At 44.3% G+C, this 12529-nt stretch overlaps 1 protein-coding gene across 1 annotated transcript in view; it reads right to left on the bottom strand.

The window, feature by feature from the left end:
* The window catches only part of LOC147700347 (NACHT, LRR and PYD domains-containing protein 3-like), a 484040-nt gene that overhangs the window by 308132 nt on the left and 163379 nt on the right, over window positions 1-12529 (bottom strand). The gene's annotated exons all lie outside the window — the stretch shown is intronic.

Raw genomic sequence — 12529 nt, 5'->3', positions numbered from 1 at the left:
CTAAATCAGCTTAAAGTTCATCACCATTCACTGAAAAAAGAACTTGAAGTGCAGTTGAAAGTCCATATCACAAGTGATAGACAAGTAACTATTTACCGCTATTTGTGTGTACTTGATGACATTTCTTGTTTATCTATGGTATTTCAAATAATATAGGTGGTAAATCTATAAACTAGGTTAAACTTTCTTTATACTGTTCATTTTGTTTGCCAAAATTAACACACTTGACAGTTTACTCACAAAATAATTTCTGGAAATGACACCCGAAGATAAACTTCGGGTGAAATCAGTAGGACGTGAAAAACTTGAAATAAACATTGAGCAGTCTGCAGAAGATCGGGGGAAGGGATCAACACACTGGTTTACACAAACATGGTTTGCTAAAACGGAGTGGCTTACTGCCAACTCTGCTAAGAATGCCTTTTTCTGTTTCCCCTACTTGCTCTTTTGGGGTGAAGTTAGTTGGACCACAACAGGAGTTACTAACCTAAAACCAGAAAAAATAAAGAGACATGATTCCACTGAAACCTACTTAACCAATGTATTAAAGTTATCTTTGTTTGGAAAGTCAAATATTGCACTGCAGTTAAATGGAGCCTACCGCAGGGGAGTAATCAAACATAATGACGAGGTTGATAAGAGCTGTTGAATATTATCCAAATTGACTGACTGTGTGAGATTTTGTGGAGACTTTGAATTGGCTTTGCAGGGTCAAAAATGAAATGTAACACTCCATAAATCCAGGTGTCTTTAGAGGACTGGTTGATTTTGTGACCAGTATAGACAGTGCAATGGAAGCACACTTGAAAAGTGCAACTGTGTTTAAAGGCACTTCTAAGACAATCCAGAATGTGTTGCTTGACTGTATGCTGGAGGTAACAAAAGAAACTATTGTACAGCAATTAAGAATCTCTGATTACCTGGTTATCCAGGCCGATGATACAACTGATAGCTCTACTAAGAGGCAGCCTGTACTTGTTTTCTGCTACATTGGTGGCAATTCCAAGGTAGTGGAAAGATTTTATTGCTTTTCGTTTTTTTAAGATTAATCTGCAGATACAATTTCCGCAGCTATTCTTAACAAATTTAACCTTATTTTCCGAGAACAGTGTGGTAAAGAGAAGTTAATTGCTCAGAGCTATGATAGTGCCAGTATTAAACCTGATGCCTCAGGGAGGTTAAAAAAAAAAATCTGAGAATCTACCCAAATGCATACAATATCCATTATATTCCCACCAACCAAATCTAATCATGGAACAGGCTGCATCAAAAATATCCAGTCAGCATTTTCATTAAAGGTTTGGGTGGCAATACTGCTTTGTCATTCCATTCTCCAAGATGGACTGAAGTTCTTGAACAGATAGTGACAAGAAGGGTCTGCAACTCACTTGAACTTTAATATCCGAGCTATCAATATAATTCACAAACACAGAGATGACCTGGTAGAAAGCATGAAGTCTATTACAGAAAATAGTACATAGGATTCCATTTCTGTATGTGAAGCAAAGGGCTTTACCAAACCTCGGGAAGACAAGCAGTAATTACAAAACTACAAAAGTAGTTACAAAAGCGAGACATTGAGACTGTATTTGTACAAAGGGCCACTTCAAACTTTGTGATAGGTATCAACAAGGTATGAGAATCCGTTGACAACTTGGATTCTAAATTGCCACATGATTTTCGATTTTCTAACCGCAAACTGCAGATAAGTACTTTGATTCAGGAGGTCAAAGAAGTATGTGACATCATTTTGGTGCATGTCAGAGAGCGCTTTGCATTTACAAGTCATCTTGTCAGTGCAACACTACTACAAGATGACCTGTCCCAAAAACATGGCAAATGCTTTCCTACTGAAGCTATCATTGAAACAGTGAAAGCAATTTCAATGCTAAACAAGTCAAGAATTCACACTGAACTATCAATCCTGTATGGAAGACAGGGCTTTCATCAGGCTACAGGCAGTGCCATTTTTTTTTTTTTATGTCAAAACAACTTACAGAAATATTTTTCTGAGACTCGTAAGCTATTGAGGATTGTCATTACAACACCCATGACAACATATGAAGCTGAAAGATGTTTTCCACACTGAAGAGGATGAAATTATTTTTAACAAACACAATGACCTGAGCTCGACTAAATGCATTGGCCAGGCTGTCAGATGCCAGAATTCAACAAAATAATTATTAAAATGTTTGCACACATTAAAGAACGGTGTGCAAACCTTCTGCATAAATTTAACCCATAGAAATGCATGTAGTGTTGTAAATCACTGGTCCTAGTGAATATAGTTTTGAGTCAGTTTGTATTGTAAGAAACATTAAAGAATACTGTAGGAACCTTCTCTGAAAGTAAGTGCACCATGTATTTAATGTATATTTCAATATCTTGCATCACTTGAGATGAATTCCGACCTACTTATCCCCACAAAGCCTAATATGCTTGGTGGTGATTCAGGGTATTAGTTAATGCACCTCTCTCTGTACCTTTTTTCAAAGTTCCCCAGCAAATATGGCCACATTTTGTAAATATCCTAACCTATGGCAAGTTTTGGACTAACTTACAAACTACAGCCAGGCAGACAGTGACCATGTGCCTTCCATGACATACTTTAAGATGGTGCAACGTTCAGTCGTATAAGAAACTACAGGATTTCATTACAAGACCGAATGCTAACATTATGCAATAACCTTTCATTGCTGCCCCACACACAGCCCTTCAAAGAACATGTATTACATCATGCATAAAACATTCCATCAAGAACTGTAAAACAACATATAATGTCATGGTAACTGGGCATCATCCTCTTTTTATTGGCTGCTCCTCTACACTGAAGTTTACCTTCTTAGACTCTAGTTTCTATGGTTTATATTGTGTAGCTTTATTCACCTTTAAGCTTCTATTGTTTATATTATCCTTTACCTTAACAGCCTTTCCGTTTTACCTTAAAAAAGCCCAGGTGAGTGTTGCTGTTTTGAGTTTCACCCTTCCAATTTCTGGTTGAGTTCATTATTTTCTTATTTTATTACATCCTAAAGAGAACCTTTAGACACTCAGACCTATCTATTTACATTAGAAGCAATACAAAGCAACAGGGCATGCTTGTATGAGCGCTTTTCTGGACCAGACTTGGAGCGCTTAGCTTATGTTAACTCCTTACCTCAAGTGCTTTGGAACAAGCCCGGCGGGTGACACAGGGCTGCCCTCGGCTCAGTTTGCATCTCTCTCCCATAAACTGACCGCAGGAATCAAAAGCAGCAGAGGAGAGATGGGGACTCAGACAAGAATCCATGGCCCCCATCCCTTATCACCTAATTTCACCGCCTTAGGCCGAATACAATTCAGGTGCTGACTTGGGATAAACCCAGCCCAACACCCTCTCACGTGTGAAATGAAATGACGTAGCGCGAGGAGATAACCACCCAGCAAACAAACCAAGGGCAAGTTACCTGATGCTATAAATCTAACTTACTACTAAGGGGCCGATTCCGATGCAGCTAGGAAGCCCTCCTTACGGCATTTGCTCCGTCCGGATCCGAAACATTTCTTTCTGACCGAATCGGAAAGGTTTCTGACAGACGGAGTACGATGCGAGTTAGGCATTAGGAATATCCCAATCTGAACTCGATGGCATTTGGAATGACATGCTGTAATTCGGAGCCGAATCATACGCCTCTATAGGCCCCGTTTCAAAGCAACCAATTACGATGGTGGATCCTGACAGCCTTTATGAATCATGCAGTCCGACTCAAATCATCAGTCGGAATCAGACTTTGGGGGCCCATTGCTGGCCCCCCTGCATGTGGAGCCTTCCCAATCGGGCCTGTGGGGGTACTACTGGGACCCCCCTACCAGCCATGCACAGTGTGACAGGCACCAGAGGTGCCCGCCACACGGTACCCGATTTTCCCCAGCCACCTCTTTCTTTAATGGGAGCCTATGCATTAGGTCGGAACATAGGCTCCCATTGAAGTCAATAGTAGTCCAACCAAATGGTATCTGGAAGCATCAAGATGCATCGTACTTGGTCAGTCGTACTCCCCCCATCCGAGTCAGTTGGAAAATATTCCCAAACCGATTCAGTCAGGAAGATTTCCAAACCACATTGGAATTAGGCCTTAAGATTTGAAGTTCTTTAAGGATTCAAATTTGTTTTAAAAAAAGGAAAGGGTCTTAAAAATAAGCAGATAATTATATTTATACTGAGAATCATATTTGGAAACCCACAGTAAATCCCCTCTCCTGAATCCGTATGTCAGATAATGATGAACAATGAAATGCAGATACACCCCTTACTGAGAATATACTCATGATTTTTTTTATAGGAAGTTTAAGTCCTCCCTAAAAGAGGCAGTAGAAGCTGTTTATAATAAACGAAAAAGGGATTACCCTGCTGAAGAGGACTCAGTGATCCTTTCAGAGGAGAAAAACCCTTGACCCAGGAAAGGAGGTTATGCCCTGAAAAAGACAACGCATTTGAGTAATGAGTTTCCCCTCTCCTGGTAGACTGTGCACTGCAAAGGAAAGGCAGTAATTCCTGGGTAGCCGGTGCGCTACAGATGACCTGGGTGCCCATAACGGCACAACTAGCAAGAGCAGCCATATTGGTGCAAATAGTTCAGCTGTCCCTATTGGCACAAGAAGACAGAGTGACCTTCATGGCCCAAAATTCCTCAGTTTCCAAACTAACAATGAAGACTACCCTTTTGGAATGGGCCTTGAGGATGAGGCCGACATATATGTTTTTGACGTTCTAGAGAAAATAGATAATGATCTCTTGAATGAGGACATGGCCAGCCTTGTAATTCTAAGGCTATCAAAGACCCGGCAGGTGTGGAGAAGTTTAACTCTCACTGCATCACACACCCAAGGGGGTCAGACTGGTGGCCCATGAACCACATATTGAACGTTATCAAGTTCTGGATTTGCAAGTCGCTTAAAAAGGAGACACAAAATGTAATGAGGGCAGAATACCCCAGGCCCTTCCTAGATAATAAATCAGGGATGACACCTAATTTAGACCCTGCAGTAATTAATTTTTTGTTTAAATAAAGTAGGGACCTTAGAAAGGGACTTGAGTGCTGCCTTAAGCAGTGCCATAACAAAGTGCTGAATATTTTAGATCCACTTGTCTAGAATATAAGATTTGGCAGAAGAAGCTGTTAGATTTGAAATTCCCCGTACCCATATTGCACTCCTCATGTTATATAAGGTTAGCAATGTGTGACTAAAATACATGTAATTTTATCCACGTTATGCAACCCACTGAGTTATCACGGTGACATGCAAGTTTTTGTTAGCCAGTGTGACTCCATTTTGTTTCTTGTAATCCTTATTAGACTGCTTCTGCCGTGCCTGTGTTAGTCCTTAGAATTTTGAATCACTTGCCTCAGCAGAACACTGTATCTCATTATTATTCTCTTTAATGTTCAAGGCTGCAACCCGACTTGCTGACAGGACAATTATTCTGTTTTTGCATTCCAATGTATACATGTAGCTCTGCTCCCACGTTAGGAGATGCTGAGACTTGGCACAGCGGCCGCTGATAGCGCATCCATCTGGCAGGGGTTAGGTCATCTCTCTGTACCTCCTTTGTTCGTGTCCTTTTCAGGCCAGTACTTTTGCACTAAAGGGGTGGCCGAAGTCTCCTGAAGGTTTATCATCTTTTAGCGAATGTTGGGGAGTCAGTCCCCTCAGCAAGCATCTTAGGGTGAAGGTCTGACTGGGCTCCCCTGCAGAGAATATACCTATAATAAATGTAAGTATTCATTCTCTACTGTCTGACTCTTCATTTTGGGAAAGCATACCAGGTGGTCGTAAGGTCCTGCGTGGCCCTAGAGTTCCGGTTAGCAGGGGCCAGGGTGGTGTCTGGTCAATCGGGCGGATCGGGGCCCCTCACATACAAGACTGAACTCGGTTCTCACAGCTGCCCCGCCCTTCCGATCGGATGAATCTTTGGCTAGTGGCCCTTGGCTGGGGTCCTGAGAAGGCGAAACCTTGGAGCTGACCATTTCATCTGTAGAGTCGGCAGTGGAGAATAACTTGCTTGACCTGTGTGCACCAGGTGAGTGATTTGGTTCGAGACAACAGGCTGTGTCTGGGTATGGTTTGGATTTTGTTTTGGTTTGTACTTGGTGGATTGCGAACCCTTGTGAAAGCCACAGAGTGTCTGCGAGCAGCCTGCCTGACCAATTGGTAATTCGGTTTTCTTGTCGAAAAGGTCTGGGGCTGTTCATGGGCAATCTGCCAGACCAACTGGTAATTGTCGTACTCGCAAAAAGGTCTGTGGCTAGAGCTTGTCTTCTTGAATTGGTACAGTCTTTGAATTTGCCACTTTTGAATATGATGCAGCTTATGGGCTGCTTGGTGATGTGTTCGTCTGTCTGTGTGTTGCGCGGTCTGATGATGATGATGAAGTTTGTGTGTGTGTGGAGCAACTGTGCTTTCCGGACAGTTGGTTTTGGTTCATGAGTGATCCTCGTTATTCTATGTTACTTGTATTACAATTGTGGGAGTTGTATGTGCCTTATGTTAAGATGCCTTGTTTCAGTAAGTTGGGATGTTTCAGATGCCGATGCTGTTCAACTGTTGGAAGAGAGCTAACCCGCACCTCCGGAGGGTACTCCGAATTTTGACATATATGTCAAGCACGGTATTGGCCCTATTATGTTTAGCACATTGTGGAATAAATATATGAGGGACAATGCTGAGCTGCAGTAGCCGCTTACTGGTTCATTTGATGAACAGAAAATTAATTTCCTGCAGGATAAATTGTTTGCTAAAAGTAGTAGACAGTTCATGTTTAACTCTTTGAGGGTGTGGCAGAAGGAAGCGATGCAACGGCGCATGAGAACAGATAAGTTGGCTAGAAGGAAAGAGATGCAAACAATTACAGAGAAGGCATAGAGCGTGAAGACAGAGGGTTCGACTGCAGATTGATAGAAGTTATGTCGCTAGAGAGGAAGGAGACAAGCTCGTTGAGGAGCTTTTGGATTCTCGTCCCCGCCACCCTTTGCCCCGCAGCAGATATACCCTACGGTCCCAACTTCCCCAGCTCTGACCTCTAAGACTGCTCTCTACGGTATTCCCGACACTGTTGCATCAGCCTCAGCCCCACTTGCTTCCCTCGCATTCCCGCCGGTAATAGGAACGGACACCATCACTTCTCCTATATTGTCCCTTCCCTCTCTTACCACATCTCTTGGTTCCACCTCGTCCACTACACTTCACCTTACACCCCTAAATCTGACCCCTTATGTGATGGTACCCGTTTCTGCGTCTACTCTTTCCTCTGTGAGCGCTACACCTCAAACGCCATTGTACACAGAGACGCCCACACACAGTCTACCCAACACCAATCGGGCAGCAGTGCAGGATTGCATGAAAAACATGCTAGTGGACTCTAAAGTGGGCTCAGAAGAGAAAGAGATGGTAGCTAATCAGGCAGCTCAGTGGGCTCAGCACCCAAACTATAGTGTGGAGGATGTGTGGAGTGTGATGAAAGATTATGAGCCCTTCATACAGCAGCATGCCCTTAAACACGTCATCCACTCTGTTTCAATTGTGGGAACTGAGTTTTCAGGGTACCGCTCTGCAGATTATCTATGACATATGGGACAAAGTGTATGTTACAGACATGACCACAAATTCGTTTTTTAGCAACGCGGCTACACTGGTGGGCTACCGAGGAAGATTACTCCAGAAGGTTCCACTATTAGGGACACAGCACCCCATGAGGGAGGTTCAGCCCATTTATCATCCTGAAATACCATAATTGCACGACTCTACGAATACTGTAAATAGACCGCGAGTCAACGCTCAGTTTCAAGAGCAATGGATATACACCCCTTGGAAAAGGAGTGGGGTCCTTTCCCGGAAGAGTCAGTTACCGAACCCGAGGAAAAATCCCACTGCATATTACAAAGAATTGACAGAAGTGGCCCAGTCCACAGTGATGATGTTAGCTGACATAGTTATTGTTCGGCTTGTTGGTACCGGTAGACATATGGAGACAAGTTCATACACAGGACCAAGCACTGGAAAAGGGTGGCACTTGGGACAAGATTAGAGCATGGATAAGGAGTGCAAGCCTGGTGAGAAGTTAAGGGCAGAGCTACTGGCTCTACCAGGACGCATTATTGCCAACATGCCTCCCTTATCCCACCGAAGACAGTGGACTGGGATAAGTTGACTGCGTGTCATCAGAAGGACAGAGCGTGGCAGATTTCTTACCAGATTTGAAGGGTGTTCTTAGATTTTAGTGGCAGGATTTGTCACAGGAAGGTGGTGTTCATCTGTTTGTGAACAGATTTGTTATTAATTTGCCCCATGAGATTGATGCTCGATTGCAGGCCTCAGAGAGCACTTGGACAACATACTCCCCATCAGTCATATTAAGTATGACTCAGTATTATCAGCATAGAGAGAATGAGGACATGGAGAGAATAGAGAAGAAGTCAAAGGATTTCAAGACAAGGGTGTTGATGCAGCAGGTTGCAAGAGGAGGAGATAGAGGACGTAGCTCAGGTTCAGGACCGCGGACACCCAGGTCCAACAGGGGTGGCGCTTCAGGTACACCTGTGGAACCCAACCAATGTGTGTTTTATAAAAAGGAGAGACATTGGTGGAACGAGTATCGGGAATTGATGCAAAGAGGTGGGGGTCCGAGAGGTAGAGGTTTTGGGGAAAGAGGATGTGGATGTGGAGGGGGAGGCTGAGGTGAGACACAGTCAGAGAACACAACTAATAATAGGCAGAGTAGGAACTATTTTGATGACCCTCAGGGAAAAGAGTACTACCATGATGTCTACCATATGGATGAAGTGACGGGGTAGTCCCACAGCTAGGTGAGCCAAGGGCAGGGCAAGGGACTAGTTCTGGTGCCTGTAGATCAGTGTGGACCATACTACCTTATTGCAGATTTACGAGGCTCCACCGAGAAATTGCTAGTTGATACAGGGGCTATGAATAGCTCTGTTTGCCGTTCGCAGCTCTGTCTGGCCAAAATAATATGTCAGTGTGTTTTTCAGGCATACCGTTTGTTAGCCCCATTTCAAAGCCTCTTGATTTCATTATTGGTCCTTTTACAGTTGATTCACCATTTCTACTGACGTCAAATTGTCGAGAGAATCTACTAGGACTGGACTTGTTAAAAAGGTTAAATGCAACAATATTGGTCCCCGGATGGTGTTCACATGACTCCGGAAAATCTACAAATGGATCCCCACCCAAACCAAGAGAACAGTCATCCAGGCGCTCGTCAGCAGCAGGCTGGACTACGTCAACGCACTCTATGCAGGAACCTCTGCTACACTCCTGAAGAGACTCCCGCGCATACAGAACGCCTCCGCACACCTCATCCTCGACTCCCCCGCCACAGCCAAATCACCACCCACCTACGAGACCTGCACTGGCTCCCAGTCAACAAGAGGATCACTTTCAGACTCCTAACCCACGCACACAAAACACTCCACAACGCCGGACCAGCATACCTCAATGAACGACTGTGCTTCTGCATCCCAAACCGCCAACTGTGCTCTGCCAACCTCGCCCTCGCTACCATCCCACGCATCCGCCAAATGACCATCAGCAGCAGATCCTTCTGTCACCTAACTGCTAAGACGTGGAACACCCCCGCCTATCTACGTATGACCCAGGACCTGCTGACCTTTAGGAGATGCCTCAAGACATGGCTGTTTGACTATATGCTGCCTCCCCCCCCCTTAGTGCCTTGAGACCCTCATGGGTGAGTAGCACGCTATATAAATATTTGATTGATTGATTGATTGACTGTAGGCCCACGAGTTGCCCATGCCAAGCAATGCTTTGCAAAATAAGTCCCCCTCCCTCCCGAATTCCATGACATGCCACGCTCGTTGTGGGCTACTGGTGGTACAGATGTGGGGTTGCTTCAGATACCCCCGTCCTTATACAGGTGAAGGACAATGCCAGGTTGCCGCGAATTCACAAAATACAAGATATCACAGGCAGGAGAAAAGGCTTTATTGCAAATAATTCAGGATTTGATTCAGTGTGGTGTAGTTGAAGAGGAAACAGCAAATGTGTGCAATAGCCCCATCCTCCCTTTGGAATGCCCAGACACCCATCCTGATATTTACCGTTTTGTGATAGACCTGCGAGAGGTAAACACAATTGTGGTTCCTCAATATCCTTTGGTACCTGACATTGCAACGACTAGGAGTTCCCGACTGCTAAATTTTTCACAGTGATTGAATTAAAAAATGCTTTCTTTACCATCCCAATCCATCCTGATAGCCGCCATCTTTTTGGGTTTGCAATAGCCGGTCAGAGATTTAGATTCTTTCGTGCTCCACAAGGATATAGGGAAAGCCCTAGTATTTACAGCCAGGCTTTGAAAAACCAATTGGATTCACTAGAATTTCAGCATGGTAATGTGTTGCTGCAATATGTTGATGATCTCTTAATGGCCACAGTCACTGAACAGGGCTGTAAAGAGGCCACTGTTAAATTACTATTCCATTTGGCACATCACCGACACAAGGTGTACTTATCGAAATTTCAATATTGTTGACAGGAGGTCACCTAGTGTCAAAGGAGGGTCGCAGATTAACACCTGAACGCATAGCTGCTATAACTAACATGTCTGTTCCTAAGACCCAACGTGAGGTACACGTGTTCCTGGGGATAACATCGTATTCTCGGAAGTGGATCCCTAATTTCTCCCTATTAACAAAACCGCTTCTTTACCTCACTGCCAAAGATGTGCTTGAGCCTTTGACCTGGACACCTGCATGCCAACAAGCTATTGAACAATTAAAGACGGTGCTGTGCTCTGCTTCTGTGCTTGGCTCTCCTGACTACCAGAAGCCATTTGTGCTCTACGTGCATGAGGCGGACGGTTGTGCGCTTTCTGTACTAAGACACAGCTTTGTGGTAAGCAGAGACCCTGCGCTTACTTTTTTGCTATTTTGGATAACGTCGCTAGAGCGCTCCCGAGCTGTCTGAGGGCTGTCGTGGCTGCGGCGGCATCTATCAGACAATCGGCAAGGCTCGCCCTTGATACTGATCTCACAGTGATGGCACCTCACGCTGTGGACATGCTATTGAACAAGACGGAGATACAGCACCTCACCAGTGCACGTCTTACTGTATACGAGCTGATTCTATTTACTGAGCACATTACCATAAAAAGATGCGCTACCTTGAATCTAGCCACGTTACTACCCCTCCCTTCGGGAGAAAAGGACAATGATGTCCATGATTGCTTGTTTCAGACCGAAGAGGAGACAAAGGGATGGGTAGACCTGACTGATGTTCCCATATCTGACCCCCAAGGGGAAATATATGTTGATAGCTCTTGTTTCAAACTGCCGGATGGCACTAAAACTGAAGCCTATGCATTCACCACATTACATACTGTAGTTGAGACATCCCGTATCCCATATGATTCGGCCCAAGCTTCAGCATTCGTTGCTCTCCTGAGGGCCTGTGAATTGAGTGAAGGACTGGCTGTTAATATCTACACTGACAGCCACTATGCATTCGGGGTGGCACATAAATATGGGCGCCTTTGGGCAGAGAGAGGGTTCCTGACATCTGATGGACAGAATATACAGCACGGCCCTTAATACTCAGATTGTTATCAGCACCTGAAACTCCCTGACACAATGGCCATAATAAAATGCAGCGCACATAAGCTGTTGTGGACGATGTTGGGAGGGGGAATGCGTTTGTGGACCAGACAGCTAAGGAGTCAGCTAGATCAAAAATGAATAAAATGTTTGTGGCAGGTCCTGCTAGATGGGTCCCAGACAATGGGTTGTTTGAGGACACCGTGGAAAGCTTGAGGGAAATACAAAGAGAGGCGACTGCAAACAAATTGGCAATAAGGGAAGAGAGAACAGGCCGCTTGGATGAGGACGGGTGTTGGACTGATTTGTCAGGCAAACAAAGGTGGTTGTTGCCGAATGCCTATGTTCTACCTGTAGTTACCATGGTCTATGACCCAGCCCGCATTAGTCCTAAAGGTATTTATAAGCTGTTAGACCCAGTATGGCAGAATGAGAACATCCCTAAGGTTGCAGCACACTTGGTGAGACACTGCATCATTTGTCTAAAGCACAATCCTGGAAAGGGCACCCCTATACCTGCTTGTAATTTTGCACCACCTTCTTTCCCTTTCGAGGTTCTCCAGATGAATTTCATTGAAATGGAATAAGTAAATAACTTGAAGTATGTACTAGTGGTAGTTTGTACATTCAGTAAGTGGGTTGAGGCCTACCCAACTAAAGAGAATACGGCTATAGCAACAGGGAAGGCACTTTTAAAGGAGTACTTCCCAGGCTACGGATTGCCACGTATGATCTGGAGAGACAATGGGAGCCACTTCAATGCCAAAGTAATTGATTTGGTGTGTAAGGGCCTGCAGATTACACAGACGTTTCATGCAGGCTGGTGAACACATAGCATTACTGACCTGCCTTTTAGTACTGTACTTATGAAGCTTCAATGTTTTTACTTATACTGAACATTTCTTTTGTGTGTGCTTAAA

Source organism: Lissotriton vulgaris, chromosome 8 (genome assembly GCF_964263255.1).
Source record: "Lissotriton vulgaris chromosome 8, aLisVul1.2, whole genome shotgun sequence".
NCBI classification, from domain to species: domain Eukaryota; kingdom Metazoa; phylum Chordata; class Amphibia; order Caudata; family Salamandridae; genus Lissotriton; species Lissotriton vulgaris.
This window is presented reverse-complemented; position numbering and strand designations above follow the sequence as displayed.